Source organism: Anthonomus grandis, chromosome 3, assembly GCF_022605725.1.
Source record: "Anthonomus grandis grandis chromosome 3, icAntGran1.3, whole genome shotgun sequence".
Lineage (NCBI taxonomy): Eukaryota > Metazoa > Arthropoda > Insecta > Coleoptera > Curculionidae > Anthonomus > Anthonomus grandis.
Genome location: NC_065548.1, coordinates 21,862,671 through 21,877,229, shown reverse-complemented (window position 1 = coordinate 21,877,229; position 14,559 = coordinate 21,862,671). Strand labels below are relative to the sequence as shown.

General features: G+C 30.5%; 1 protein-coding gene and 1 pseudogene across 1 annotated transcript in view; both read left to right on the top strand.

The window, feature by feature from the left end:
- Nucleotides 1–301: 301 nt before the first annotated feature.
- On the top strand, nucleotides 302–1,450 carry LOC126734161 (glutathione S-transferase-like; annotated as a pseudogene).
- Nucleotides 1,451–12,981: 11,531 nt separating this feature from the next.
- The window catches only part of LOC126734156 (peroxidase-like), a 44,211-nt gene continuing 42,633 nt past the window's right edge, over nucleotides 12,982–14,559 (top strand). The window contains exon 1 of the mRNA XM_050437686.1: nucleotides 12,982–13,150. The gene's annotated coding sequence lies outside the window, so the exon portion shown is untranslated. The remainder of the gene's footprint in view (nucleotides 13,151–14,559) is intronic.

The window sequence follows — 14,559 nt, the reverse complement described above, 5'->3', positions numbered from 1 at the left end:
GTTCGTAAATTTAAAAAAATTTTATTTTTAATTTACACTTTAAAAGAAAAAAAAATTAAAACCTAATAATTATGTAGGACTGACCTTTATTGCTATTTTTAGTACATATTTCAAAATCATTTTTACCACACATTCAACAATATTATCATATTAATATTATCAATCTTCAATAACCTATCCTAACATGATTTTACGTTTTTTTATGAGTTAAAACCACTTATTAAAAGATTAGTCATTAAAAAAATGCAGGATCATCCTTATGTTTGTATATAATCTAAACGCTTTGCCATTCATTGTACAATCAAGTTTATTTGTTAAAACGAACACAATAAAAAAATACATAAAATGGCTCCACAATATAAACTAACCTATTTTGACTTTAGCGGCTTAGGAGAGCCTATAAGATTTCTATTTCACTATGGTGGAATTAAATTTATTGACAACAGAATCTCACAAAAAGACTGGCCAGCATTAAAAGACCGTAAGTAAAAAACAACTCGTTCAGATCACTTAAATAATCTATATATTTTTTAGAAATGCCGCTTGGCCAAATGCCCATTTTAGAAGTTAATGGAAGAGTAATGATTCAAAGTTTAGCAATTACAAGATATGTGGCCAAACAGGTTGGGCTTGTGGGTAATAATGACTTTGAAAATTATGAAATTGATGCGGCAGTAGATACAGTCAATGATCTGAGACAAAGTAATATTTTTCTTTAATTTATTGAGAGAGCAGCTGAAATAATATCTGTTACTTGTAGATGTAGGGCAATTTCGCCATGAGCAAAATAAAGTGAGAAAGGCTGTTCTCAGGGAAAAACTAGAGAAAGAAACATTACCTTATTTGTTACCAAAATTAGATAGTTGGGCTAAGGCTAATAATGGATAATTAGCAAATGGAAAAGTAAGTTTTGTATAAAGTGTGTAATATTTTTTAATAATAATTTAATCATATTTAAAATTGCAGACTATACTGCTTATAAGTATAAAATAGTCTTTAAATCAGCAATATTACTGAAATGAATATTTGCAAATTCCTTATTCGAAATAGAGAAAAATGTTTGAGTTTTACACCAGTTTAAATTATGGCTAGGTGACTAGCTCAGATTTTTTAAATTTTAATTATTTTTTAATTATAATTTTGCAATTAATTTATAACATAATGCCAAATATATATGTATAATGCTATTTCCATATTAATTGTCACTTTTGATTTTAGCTATCTTGGGCTGACATGTACTTTACAGCGGTCACTGGGTATCTTTCCTACTTCTGGGGTAGCGACATCCTAACTGGATATCCCAACTTGATTACACTTAGAGACAAAGTGCTGTTCATTCCTGCCATTAAAGCTTGGGTGGAAAAAAGACCAGAAGATAAGTTTGAATAAGCTGTTCTTATTTAATATACTGTTTGTATTTATTTAAATAAATGTTTGTTTTTTAATTTTATTTTAGACACTTAAACTTAATTACATTATTTAAATCCTATATTTAAGAAAACAAAATCCAGAAGCTTAAGTGGTATTTTTGGTCACCAGAGATTTAAATACGTTATACAATAGCTTTTCACGTTAAAAATATAATATAATGGCCTTACAATAATCCTTACAATTAAAACATCTTAATTTCGTGATGCGTGTGCATCGTCCCGGCGTTGTAGTGCATCATCTTCAGTCAGTCGTGTTTTTAATGCTATCTTTTATCCACTGAATTGATAATCATAAATTACTTTTTTTTCTTAAAAAAGACTTTGACTTAGATATGCACGAAATATTTAAGAAGGAAAGAAATCAAGCGTACTTAAATTTGTAGACCGTGCCGGCCATTCCGTTGTGCCTCATCTGCCAATCGAACTGCCAAGGCATATTGAGGTAAAGCTCTTAAGGATTTTCAATAGATTGAACATAGAGGATCACATTTATTAAAAGACAAAATGCATTTTCTAAAATATATCAGTGGTTCAGATACACGGTCCCTGAGTTAAATTTTCTCTGAGGAAAAACAAACCCGTTATTTCGTTTATAGGTATCTTATGAGAACTTTATATATTGGGATACGTTGTCTCGCACGTTGTAGAAATCTATATTGAAAAGATATTTTTAGTAATGCGGTATTGCCACTTCTATATAAAACCGGTAATGTGTATTTTTTTTGCATAGAATTATAGGCATCCTTTATATATATATTGGTCTGTTCCTATGTCATCTAATCATCTAAATCATTTTTGTGTCATTTTATATATTAAGTAAGCAATTACGTTACCTAAGTATGAACTTCTTAAAAGAAAAGCTTTTAGGACAAAAAAGTTTCCGGCAGAGAAAAACTTTTTTATCAATAATCGTATCATATATTATATTTGTGTTCAAACATTTTTCTCGAAAGTTTGTGATGAGGATAAGTTTGCATAAAGACAATAAAGTAATAAAGTGTTAATTAAACTTTTAATAAAAAAAGACGTTTTTGTCAATCATCCTTTATTTATTCTTTTTGGTATATGCAGATTATGCGATTAGATAGTAGTATCACAGAGAACGAGCCATTCTATGTACTTGATTTACTGCTAATGGAATTTCCTAAAAACAAAATATTCTTCATGAAATTCAAATTAGTAGTCCGAAATAACTGTTGCATAAAATTTACCATATTATATTATTGCTCATTGGTTTCTTAGACAATTCACCTGGCCACAAAATCATAAAATACGATACACATAAAAAAGTCAAGATGTAAAACTGAATGATTTTTTAAATATTATAATATAAGCAATATTTGAATATTTATATTTTAATGATTAGCAATAAATCTAATTCACATAACTAGAAATTAGCTGTTTAAGCTGTAAGTTTTTTCATCCCCAAGAAAAAAAAATAAATATCAGTAATATCATTTTTCTTTTGGCAGCCTCATGCAGTAATTGAAAATTACTTCAATATACAGGACAGCAATGCACCTAATTCGAGGTGATTATTGTACACGTGAAAATTGTTAAAAAAACCCATATGCTCTTATGCGATTCTCATTTGTTGTCAAAATATAGCGTTATTAAAAGCAAATAAAATTTCCTACATTAACACTGCAATGGTTTAAATTATGACGCTATTTTAACAAATGTTCAAAAATACCACCATTAATCTCTAAACATATTCTACTTCGTCTGGGAAGGGCACTCGTTGCTTTTCTAAGTAATTCATGTCTTTCTTTGACAAACACTGCCAAATTCGTAATGTGTCGAATTAGGGCCTACCTAGTTTCGACTTTCACCTTGTACACTTCATTTTTAAATAAACCTCACAAACATTAGTTTAGTGGTGTGAGGTCTGGAGATATTGGAGGCCAAGTAATAGAATCACCGCAACTAATCTATAGTCCTGGAAACTCTTCGTATAAATATTGCTTGACACGACGAGCAAAATGTGCGGGATAATACATTTACATTTTGATGTTTAAAGGAAATTTCTATAATAATGCATTTCGCAAAAAAATACTTCTCTACTGTGAGAATTTATTCTCACAGGAAAGAGAACAATTTTCTAAAATGGGTGAGCTAATTAAATAGTTTTCGATATACCCCACGTTTACCATTAACTTGTGCTGAAAATTAGTTTCGACTATTGCGTGTGGATTTTCGGCTGACTTTATATGAGAGTTTTAAATCTTCTTGATTCCATCACAGGTGAATGTTGCTTCGTCGATGAAAAATATCCAATTAAAAAATTGCATACGCATAACATAGGTATTCTTCGGGTTGTAGGTGCTATACACGCTCTACATGGTTTGATAGAGCATACATGGTACACGCTGTACCTTGCCAAAGTGTTGATTACTCTTTTCTGTAGAATGAAAAATTGAGTAGCAATTCTTCGTAAATTGGGTCCTTGCATCACCTTCTGCCAAATTCAGAATATTTTTTACTTCTTTAAAATTGTGTTTCTTATTGTGTTAGTATTGGGCAGAGTTCCGGTCTCGCAAAATTTGTTAAAGACTATCATAAATACGTTTTTGTTCGGATATCTCCGATAAGGAAATCGGTATTATTATATAGTAAACTGCAGCTGTAGCATTCGCATTAGAAAAGCCGTAAATAAAGGTCATATTTGCATATTCTAAATGTGAATAGATGTGTGGCATATTATACGACTTGAATCCTAAAAACTCGAAAATAAACGCGTCAACCACACTAACACTAATACTAACAGATGTCGGAACAGTAGCAGATACCTACAGCATTTGTGATAAGAAGCGGTAAAATCATTTTAGAATAATTTTAATTATGCTACAAGTTAAAAACAAATGAAAATCGGATGAGAACACATGTATTTTTTTTATTATTTTCACGTGTACAATACTCACCTGGAGTTGAACAAAATAAAATAAAACTAGTAAGACGTTTGTTCAAAACATTGTTATCTAATAAAAATCGGAAAATTTAAAATGACAAACAGAATTTCTATCGAGAGCAATTATAAGAAATCACTTTGAAAGCATTTAAGCAAGTTTTTAAAATTATATTTAATATATTTATATAAATTAAAATAAACGATTACGTTTTTATATTTATGGTAAATTTAGTTAAATAAACAATGTTATTACGTTAGTTTTTACGTTAGTGGAACAAGTTTTAATTGGCTGTAATGAGAGAGCAAATACAAAGAGAATCAAAGCAAGTAGTTCAAAAAGCTAAAAAAAAATAAAATCGGTGTCAGAAAACACTTATATATCCAATCTTTATCCAATCCTTATTAAAAAACAATCACCAACTCCTAGTTCTTGATGCTTTTAATCAAAATTTATGTAAACTTTCAACTGTAAACTATAAAACTTATAACTGTAAACTTAAAACAAAACTTTCTTTTTCACGAACGTATACTTAATTTTCTTCTTAAAAATTAAAAAAAAATATACAGGGTGTTTCAGAACTATGGGATCAAACTTCTGGGGGTTATTTAGTGCAACAGAAGAATTCATTTGAGTATAGAAACCCATGTCCGGAAATGCGTCACTACGCCACTACGGCCCTAAGACGCGTTAAAATTTATAAAAAACATTAATTACCTAAATAGGATCTGCTGCATTTATTTTTACCTTTTGTACATGATACCATAAACAACAATTGTTTAAAATCAACGCTTATAAATGTCAATTCTCAATGTCATGTTTAAACATTTTATAGCTTATAATTCTTAAACATTTATTGCTAATGGAAAACTTTACCAATCAAGAATTGGCGGATATGCATTTGGCATATGGAGCAACAAACTGCAATGCACGAGCAGCATCGCGGTTGTATCATGAAGGTTATCCCGGACGACAGCATCCTGGATACAAAAAGTTTATTGCGGTTCATCGGCGGCTCGCTGAGACAGGCATGTTTAAGACCAAGATGCATGATACTGGTGTTGCTCGAACCGTAAGAACGGTCGAATTTGAAGAAGAGGTGCTTCAGCGAGTTGCCGATGAACCATCAAATAGTACACGTGACGTCGCTAAGAATTTGAATACGAGTAACACTTCTGTCTAGCGGGTACTACACGAGATACAACTCCATCCTTACCACTTGCAGAAAGTTCAAGGTATGACTGCAGCCGAGTATCAATCTAGAGTTCAATTTTGTCGATGGCTTGTGGATCACATCACTGCACAACCAAATTTTTTACGATATGTTTTATGAACCGATGAAGCCTCTTTCACAATAGACGGTGGTTTTAATTAATAGTAGGAATAGCCATGTTTGGGACGCAGAAAATCCTTATGCAATTTTTCCAAGAAAACATCAAAATTGTTGGTCTGTCGTACGGGCGATGAACGTATGGGCAGGCATTGTTGATGATTATTTAATTGGGCCATACCTTCTACCGGAACGGTTATAATAATATCCTTTATTTGCCAACAAAATCGTATACAGGACGACAAAGCAACGTCATACAAAGGAGGATCTAGCTCCCATAGGATACATTAATTTTTCTTATCTAGAATTCATAGAGGCAATATACTTATATAAACAAAATAACAAAATTTAAAATAAATATTCTAAATATCTAACACAAGTTAAAATTATTATCCAAAAGTAAAATTATAAAAACATTTAATCTGCAACCAGTGGTAAACAGCTTTTTTAAATTGGACTGTAGATTCAATGCTTCTAATATCAGCAGGTAGCATTCTATAAGCCCTGATGGCCATATAATGAACCTCTTTCATAGTAAGCTGAATTATGCAATGGAATGCGGAGATCGCTTCTATGTCGTGTAATCATAGTCACATCCTCAGCGTACATTGCCCTATTCTCAAAAAACAAATGATTGTGTCTCTTCACAAATAACACCAAAGAAGAAAAGTATAAGGAGGGAAGGGGTGAGTATTTTTAGTTTGCAGAAGTAAGGTCTACAGGAAGTTCTGTAGGTCATGCCCAATAAACAACGAATGATACGCTTTTGCATTCTAAATATATCTAGAGCTCCTCTTGCAGATCCCCAGAAACAGATACCATATTGTAAGATCGACTGTACCTGTCCGAAATAAAATAGGCGAAGAGATACCTCAGACACTACATCCCTTAATCTTCTAATCAATCCGCAGAAGCTAGCTAATCTGGAATAAAGGTTTTTAATATGTTTCTCCCAATTTAAATTGGGGTCAATGTGTATTCCTAAGAATTTAATACTATTGGCTACAAGGATTGACTGCCCACCAGACCACACAAGTAGAGATTCTGAGACAATATTGGCCTTCGAAAAATTAATCAACCCCGTTTTACCAGAGTTCAAAGACAACTTACTGTCCAGACACCAGGTCCTCATGCGCTCCACTGCGGATGAGCAGCCCCGTGAAAGATCAGCCACTGTCTTTCTGGCAACTATAACTGATGTGTCGTCGGCGAATTGACAAATCATATCAGAAGGGAACAGCTCAGGCAAGCCATTGACATATAATAGGAAGAGCACAGGTCCCAAGATTGAGCCCTGAGGCACACCTCTTCCTATAATTTGGGGGCGGGAAAACGTTGGTGAGCCGGAATGTGTCACACAAACTATTTGTTCTCTTTGCTCTAGATATGACAGGACCTATTTATCTGCGTTTCTTGGAGGAAGTTCTCCCAGAACTCCTTGAAAATGTTCCACTAAACGTTAGATAGCAAATGTGATTTCAGCATGATCGAGCGCCGGCTCACTTTGCTGTAAAGTACGGGAGTATTTGGCTCAGCGGTTTCGGCACCGTTGGATTGCCAGAGGTGGAGCACTTTCTTGGCCTCCTAGGTCACCCGATTGAACGTCGCTCGATTTTTTCTTGTGGGGACATGTAAAGTCTTTAGTCTACAAAACTCCAGTAAAATGAGAGCTGGACTTAATTGGATGAATAACAGCAGCATTTGAAATCATTGAAAACGAGGATCAAATTTCTAGTGTAGTCCGCCGAAATCATGTGCGGCGTTTAAATCGGTGTATTGAGGTTGGAGGAAGACATTTTGAATAATTGTTGTGATGGTATCATATACAAAAGGTAAAAATAAATGCATCAGATCCTATTTAGGTAATTAATATTTTTTCTAAATTTAAACGCATCTTAGGGCCGTAGTGGCGTAGTGACACATTTCCGGACATGGGTTCCTATACTCAAATAGATTCTACTGTTGCACTGAACAACCCCTAGAAGTTTGATCCCATAGTTCTGAAACACCCTGTATAAAAGGGTTGACGTCACTTTGAAAGGCCTAGCAATAGACGGTTTGAATAGGTTTTGATCCTATATCAGACACATTTCATATATAAATAAAACCAAAAGTTATCAAAATTTATTTGCACAGATCATTTAATAATGATTACGCTAAAATAAAAATGTAATTTTTACTTTACCATTTACAAAGTCAAAACAAATTTAGTAAGACATTTTTTCAAAACATTGTTATCTAATAAAAACCGCAAACTTTAAAATAACATAAAAAAAATGTTCATGGGCAGTAATTATAAGGAGTCACCTTGGAAGCGTTGAGTTTTTAAAATTGTGTTCTATTAAGAGAACGTTTTTATAAATTTAATGTAATAAACAAAGCAAATGCTAATTTTACTTTAGTGGAGCCAGTTTTAACATTTTAATTAAGAAGCAAATATAAGAAAAGTTAAAGAAAATGGTTCTTTCCTAAACTATACTATATTATATTTTTAATTTGAAATCGATGAGTCCCTAAAAGTGGTTTATCGCATATCAATCACATTATATATGTAGTGCAGCTCTTAATTGTCCCCTCGTCAGAAATTGAAATTTCTGTACCAGATTTCAAATTTGTATATAAACGCATTTAAAAGATAAGAAGGGAGGGGGAAGGACAATTAAGAGCCACACTGTATATGTATAAATAAAATCAAAGACAAGTTATCAAATCAAAATAAGTAATCAAAAATTTATTTTCACAAATAATTTAACCTTACATAAATTAAAATAAAAAAGTAATTTATCAGTCAATGGCAATACCATTTTTTAATTTCAAATACATACAACTTTGACACAGATTTATATTTATTAAGAAAATTGAACGCGCAAAAAGTCATATTATTTTTAACGCATGATTTGTTTCGAATAGATTTAGTCTAATACATAATTTACTGATTATTACAAGAGTATCGTGTTTATTTTTTTGATTAAAAAAAAAGTGTGTTTAGACAACCATGCAAACGTGAGTAAATCAAATTTTATTTAACTTTCTTAGATTAAATAATGTTACAGTTTTTTTCTTGTACACATTCGATCTTTTGTAAAATTATTATATGGAAATGAAAAATTGTCTAGTTTTAAATTTTAAAAAGTGCACTGGCTTTTATAAATATAAATATCTCCAATAAAATAAAAATATTTTTTTTTATTTTTGAATAATAATAATAAAGTTATATTTTTTGATAAATAAATAGGGTTGGCACTTAAACATGATAACAATCTTCATAAAAATAAGTTAATTAAATATACTAAAATACACTTTAGAATAAGTACGTATGCTAATTTAAAAAAAAAAAAAGGATTTACGAAACAAGAATTAAGACAAAACTTTTGCTACTAAAGATGTCGAGAGGGTTATTAAAACTAGGCTTCGTAGATTCTGAAAGGAAAGCGGTAAATCAACATAAAGTAACAAGCTATACAGGGTGTTCATTTGAAAACTTCCCACCACGGATTTATCGAAAACCACTGTTTAAAAAAAATGCCGAAATTCGTCAAAAGGTTTATCAAGGGGGACAACTTTCTAACCTAAAATTACTTCACCCTGTTTCACCCTCTGCCCCCCAGGGTCATCCCCTTAAAAATTTTAAACGGCAAGGAGTATCGAGTAATAGCTTGTTTAAAGGGCCTTTCGAAGTCTTTTATTTTGACGTTTGATTTTTTTAAATCGGTCGATTCGTTTTCGAGAAAATTAGAAATATTTTTGTTTATCTTAATTTGTTCAGATAGAAAACAAAAACATGAAAATATCAGTTTTTATTTCAATAAGTATTCAAAATGTTGCCGTTTTTGGCGAAACAATGATATATGTGATGTTCAAATTCCTGACGCACATTTTCAAAAATATGTTGTGGGATATCATGGCAGCTGTCGATGATGCGTTGATGAAGTTCATCCAAACTTTCAGGTTGGGGAGTAAACACAATAGATTTCAAATGACCCCATAGAAAAAAGTCTAACGGCGTTATATCAGGAGATCTAGCAGGCCATTCTATAGGCCCACTTTGCCCTATCCATTTATCTGGAAACTTGTCTAGCCATTGCCGAACGGGAAGAACATAGTGAGAAGGAGCACCGTCTTGCTGGAAATACGAGATATTTCAGACGACGAGAAAATATTTCAGAATCCGTGGTGGGAAGTTTTCAAATGAACACCCTGTATAACTGAGAGTTTTAATTAGCAACAAAAATCACTTGCAATATATCTAGACTTGAAAAAGGCATTTTATAAAATTGATCACTATATTTTACTGGAGAAGTTGGATTACATTAGAGTCAGCGGTATTTGTAATACTTAAATTAAATTCATTCTTAACATAGTGTTTGCAAAAGGTTTAAATAAATGACAATTATAGTGATCCGGCAGAGATTTCCATTGACGTTCTTCAAGTATAGGTTTACGAATCAATATTATTTTTAATATATGGGAGTAGTCTTCTGGACTATCAAAGATTGGGTAGACTTTTGTGTTTTTTTGATAATACAATTTAACTAATAAGAATATTTTTATAGTCACTTGCATCAAATAAGCAGAATGGGCTACGAAAAAATTGAAAATGGCTGGAACATCATCAGCTTTCTTCTTTCTTTAAATACTGACAAAATGCACACTTTTATCTTATTTTTAATGAGTCTGAGAGGTATTTTAGAGATTAATCATTTAGTTCTCCATGAGCGTTTATGTCCTATGAATTTAGAAGTTGGCAAATATACTACAATAGTATTAACTACAAAAAAACAAGATACATCTAGTAAATATCTTGGTGCCTATTTCAAAAGATTTCTGAAATGGTGCATACATATTAATTATGTCACTACTAAAATAAAAAAATAATCTTTAAATTTTATGAACTAAGCAATCAAACTAAAAGAATTTCCGACGGAACATCTTTTTACTGTATATCTGGGCTCCCGAGTGTTAGCGTTGGTTGAATATTTGGAAATATTCTCAAATTTTCAATTAACGGTGTTAGGCAGCTTTTCTGCAATAGATGAATGACTATTTTTGTTATAAAAAATAAACTATAACAGTGATCAGTTAATCATTAGTTAAAAACTAGAGCTGTGAGCCGATAACGAATAATTTCGATTAAATTAGTCATTTTTATAGCTTGGTTATGTAACGTATTTTCCTATATAGTATTTAAATGTTCAAGAGTAAAATTCTTACTTTTATAATAAGAGTTTTGATACAATTAGGCACACACACATATGCTTGGATACACTCTGCCTAGGTATTATTGATGAAGTTGTATTTTTTTGTTTCATAAATATTTAAGAAATTAATGTTTTTTTTTTAAACCTCTATTTTAAATTTCGTTGGGTCAAGGTTCAAGAGTTTATCAGGACATTATATAAAAAAACTCTTTGCAATAAAGTATGTGATTGATGGGTATAATCAGCTTACCGTATGAACAATATTACGAAAAATAAGTCTCTCGCGAATTAACACATTTGATATTTTTATAGTAAATGTATACATATGTAAGTAAGTATTCTATGGTCTTCCATTTTTACCCCTTTTCTTTTATATAATGTATAAAAATATGCAGAAATATAATAAACAGGAATTTTATAATCTGTGAATTAAAAGGACCTAATACTTAACGATTACATAAATTACGTTTAAGACTTTAATTCAAATTAGACCTATTACTATATAGTGCATTACTACACCTGTTCAGGTGTAATTTATTTGTATTGACATTTCTACAAACAACAACAGACCTACAAACAATTTACAACTGAGCAGGTGTAGTAAAGAAAATAAAAATGCGAAAAATAAGATTTTAAAAGAAAAGTAATGACTTAATATTCTAGGACCATAAAGAATTCAGTGGGAGCTTTCAAACGATATATCGCATGATCTCCTTTTCTATTTAGTTTTATTGTTCAAAATGGCGTCTCGCCGTTGCGAAGAAGTTTTGCAAAGGATTTTTGAATTAATTTATTAACATGCTTCCTGAAGATTCAGTTCACTTTTAAGTAGGTGTATCCAAATTCTTTCCAGTATTAATAAATGTTAGGTTCTATATCATATATGTGTAGAATGTATTTTTGTTCATCTCTTTTCTTCCTCTTCGCGTAATTTGCCCTAAAGAAACTATTAAGCCGTTTCACTAATTTTCTTAATAATAGAGCCGCTTGTAGAACAAAATACCGTTCAGAGATAAAATAAGTATTGTTTAATAAAATTAAAAATTTTCATCTGCTTTTCTTGTAAGTATAGTTAATTAAAATGCATTTACTCTAACTAGACAATAGCCAACAAATAAGAAAATCGCGAAAATCGAATAAGTCTAGAGATAAACTCCTGCAGTAAAATAAGGTCAACAAGGTGAATTTGAAGCTGTTCTAGCAGCCGCCGCGCCGGTCTAAAATGTGGAGTTTTTTAATAATTTATCTAAAATTATGAAAAGAGACACAGATTATTTAAATATTAATTAGTAATTATTCCAGGAAGCTGAGATCAATTTTCTAATAAAAAAAATGACATGTCAAGTTAAAAAAAATATCAATTGCCTGAAGTTACTAGAAAATGTATAACCTTCTATTTCGGGTATATGATTGGAATTACCCTTCGATTTCGATGACTTTTCATCAAGTAATTTAAAAGTAAACATAAATTTTTGATAACTTTAACTATCTTTCACAAAACTATCTTAAAAAATTGGATAAAGCCACCCACTCGTTTTTAGTGACTTTTTAACCAAGAATTTAATGGTAAATCAAGATTTTTCACTCTTTCAGTATTAGTCTTTTTTGAGACTAATTAGTCAAACTATTGTCAGTTAGATCCAAGGCAAGATACTGTCCGATTAGCGATAAGAAGAGAGAAAATAACATAAATCTCATATCAAAATATGAGAAAATAACTAGGCATAATAAAAAGTAGGTATAAGATTTTTCATGCTCAATTGAACTTTGTAATATCCTTTTTTATTTCCTTAGTTATTGTAGAACAAAAACCAAAAAGCGCTATGGAAATGAGCGTGAAGGACGCCTTGCAACCAATTTGTTCAAATGTTATTGGAAGGTGTAATTATGGTTTTTATAACTTTTAACTTTAAACTCGGGACCCTAGGCCCACAAATTACCTCAGAATTATATTTCCCTATACCGGACATCAAGATAAAATGACCTCATCTTATCAAACCACGCCAATGTAAATTATGAATGATATATACGTTTATCGTACCTCAAGCTAAGGCAGCACGAGCTTATTACTTTCACTACTTCTTGCAGAGGTTATTTAAGATAGGGTTACTGGTTACGGAGCTTTTAGTGTCGCGATTTGGGTGTCACTAAAATAGACACCAAGTTAATGGAAGAACGGTGTCAGAGTGTTTGATTTATTTTTTCCAAAAGCTCAATTTTGCGCGGTTTTGAGTTTTTTTTAGGACTTTAAAGTTCGGATTTTTTTGTGTAAATTTGATTTTTTGAGTAAGTAGTATAACTTGAAGTATTTTGTTTTGAAGTATTTTGAAGAAAAATCAAAAATGTTTTTTGGATAAAAATTTGATTTACATTAAAAAAAGTAGTTAATATTTTTTATCGCTAATGGATTTCTGAGTATAAAGTTTTATCCTAGAAACCTAATGTTAGAGTTAAATTTTACTTCTACTGATTAAAAAAATTAGTAAAAATTATATATAAGATTTCAATATAAAAAACTTGTTTCTTTTGTACGAGATTTAGTTTGTAAGTTTTAAAAATAGTATATGCTTTTTGTTTTCAAATTTAAAAAAAGTCGAAATTTTTTTTTATGAAACATGTATCATATAAAATAGTAGTTAAAAAATTTTCTGTAGTAATGCTTTAGTGTGAAATTGGATCGTAAAGACTTCATTTAAATCAAATTAAATTTTTACTACCGTTCAAATTTTTTTTAAATTTAACAAAGACGATTTGGAGATGTTAAAAGTAAAAAAAAATTGGTGAAAATGAACCAAGATAAAAAATATTAATTAGCCATTTTGATCATCATTATATATATCATTATCATCATTGTACTTTAGTTTACAGAGTAAACTTTATAATTCGACAAAAATTTTAAATTTGAAAAAAAAATTAAATAAAAGTGTACAACCGTAAATTTCTCAGTACCTGTTGACACTTACTAGCTAGTGTCAACAGATGGTTTTAAAAAAGCTTCGATTAAAAGTGCAAACCGCATTTGTCTATGTCTAATTTTATAACATGTCAAAAGTGCAAATATGCCGATCTTCAACTGTCAATAACTCAAAAACAAATGAAGATAGGTATAGGACATTGTACATGAAATATGTCTAGAATTTTCTTTTCTTTAAGAATACAGAATAAAAAAATAGGTATTTCCATTTCAAAAATTGAAGTTGATGGTCGTAACTTAGTTTTGGACCACCCTGTATACATAAAATTATAGTAAGAAAACCCGCAGTTAAAAATAAAAATCGACGTGTCCGAGCGTCTTTTTTTTTGAACATACCCCTGAATTTTAAATGAATTTATTCCGGACTTTTGGCTCTTACTGTATAATTTAGTTATTAGACACATGCCTATTACTAAATTTAGTACTTTTTGAAAAGAACTAAAATGCTTTAAAAATGTATGTTAATTTAAAAGGTATGACTAGTCAGATTTTCCGCGAAAAGGAATAACTAATGTTTACACAATAATGTTTCGTGATATAACTAAGAAAAATATATTTATTTTTTCTGTATTATTTTCCGAGTATAAGAAATGATATTTCTTATCACAATCTATATTTGTTAATTATTTTTAATTAATTAATTATTTTAGTTAATTAGTTAATTATTTTTATATTGATTAATTAACTTTTTGTAAGAATAGGCTTGGCATGATTTTAAACT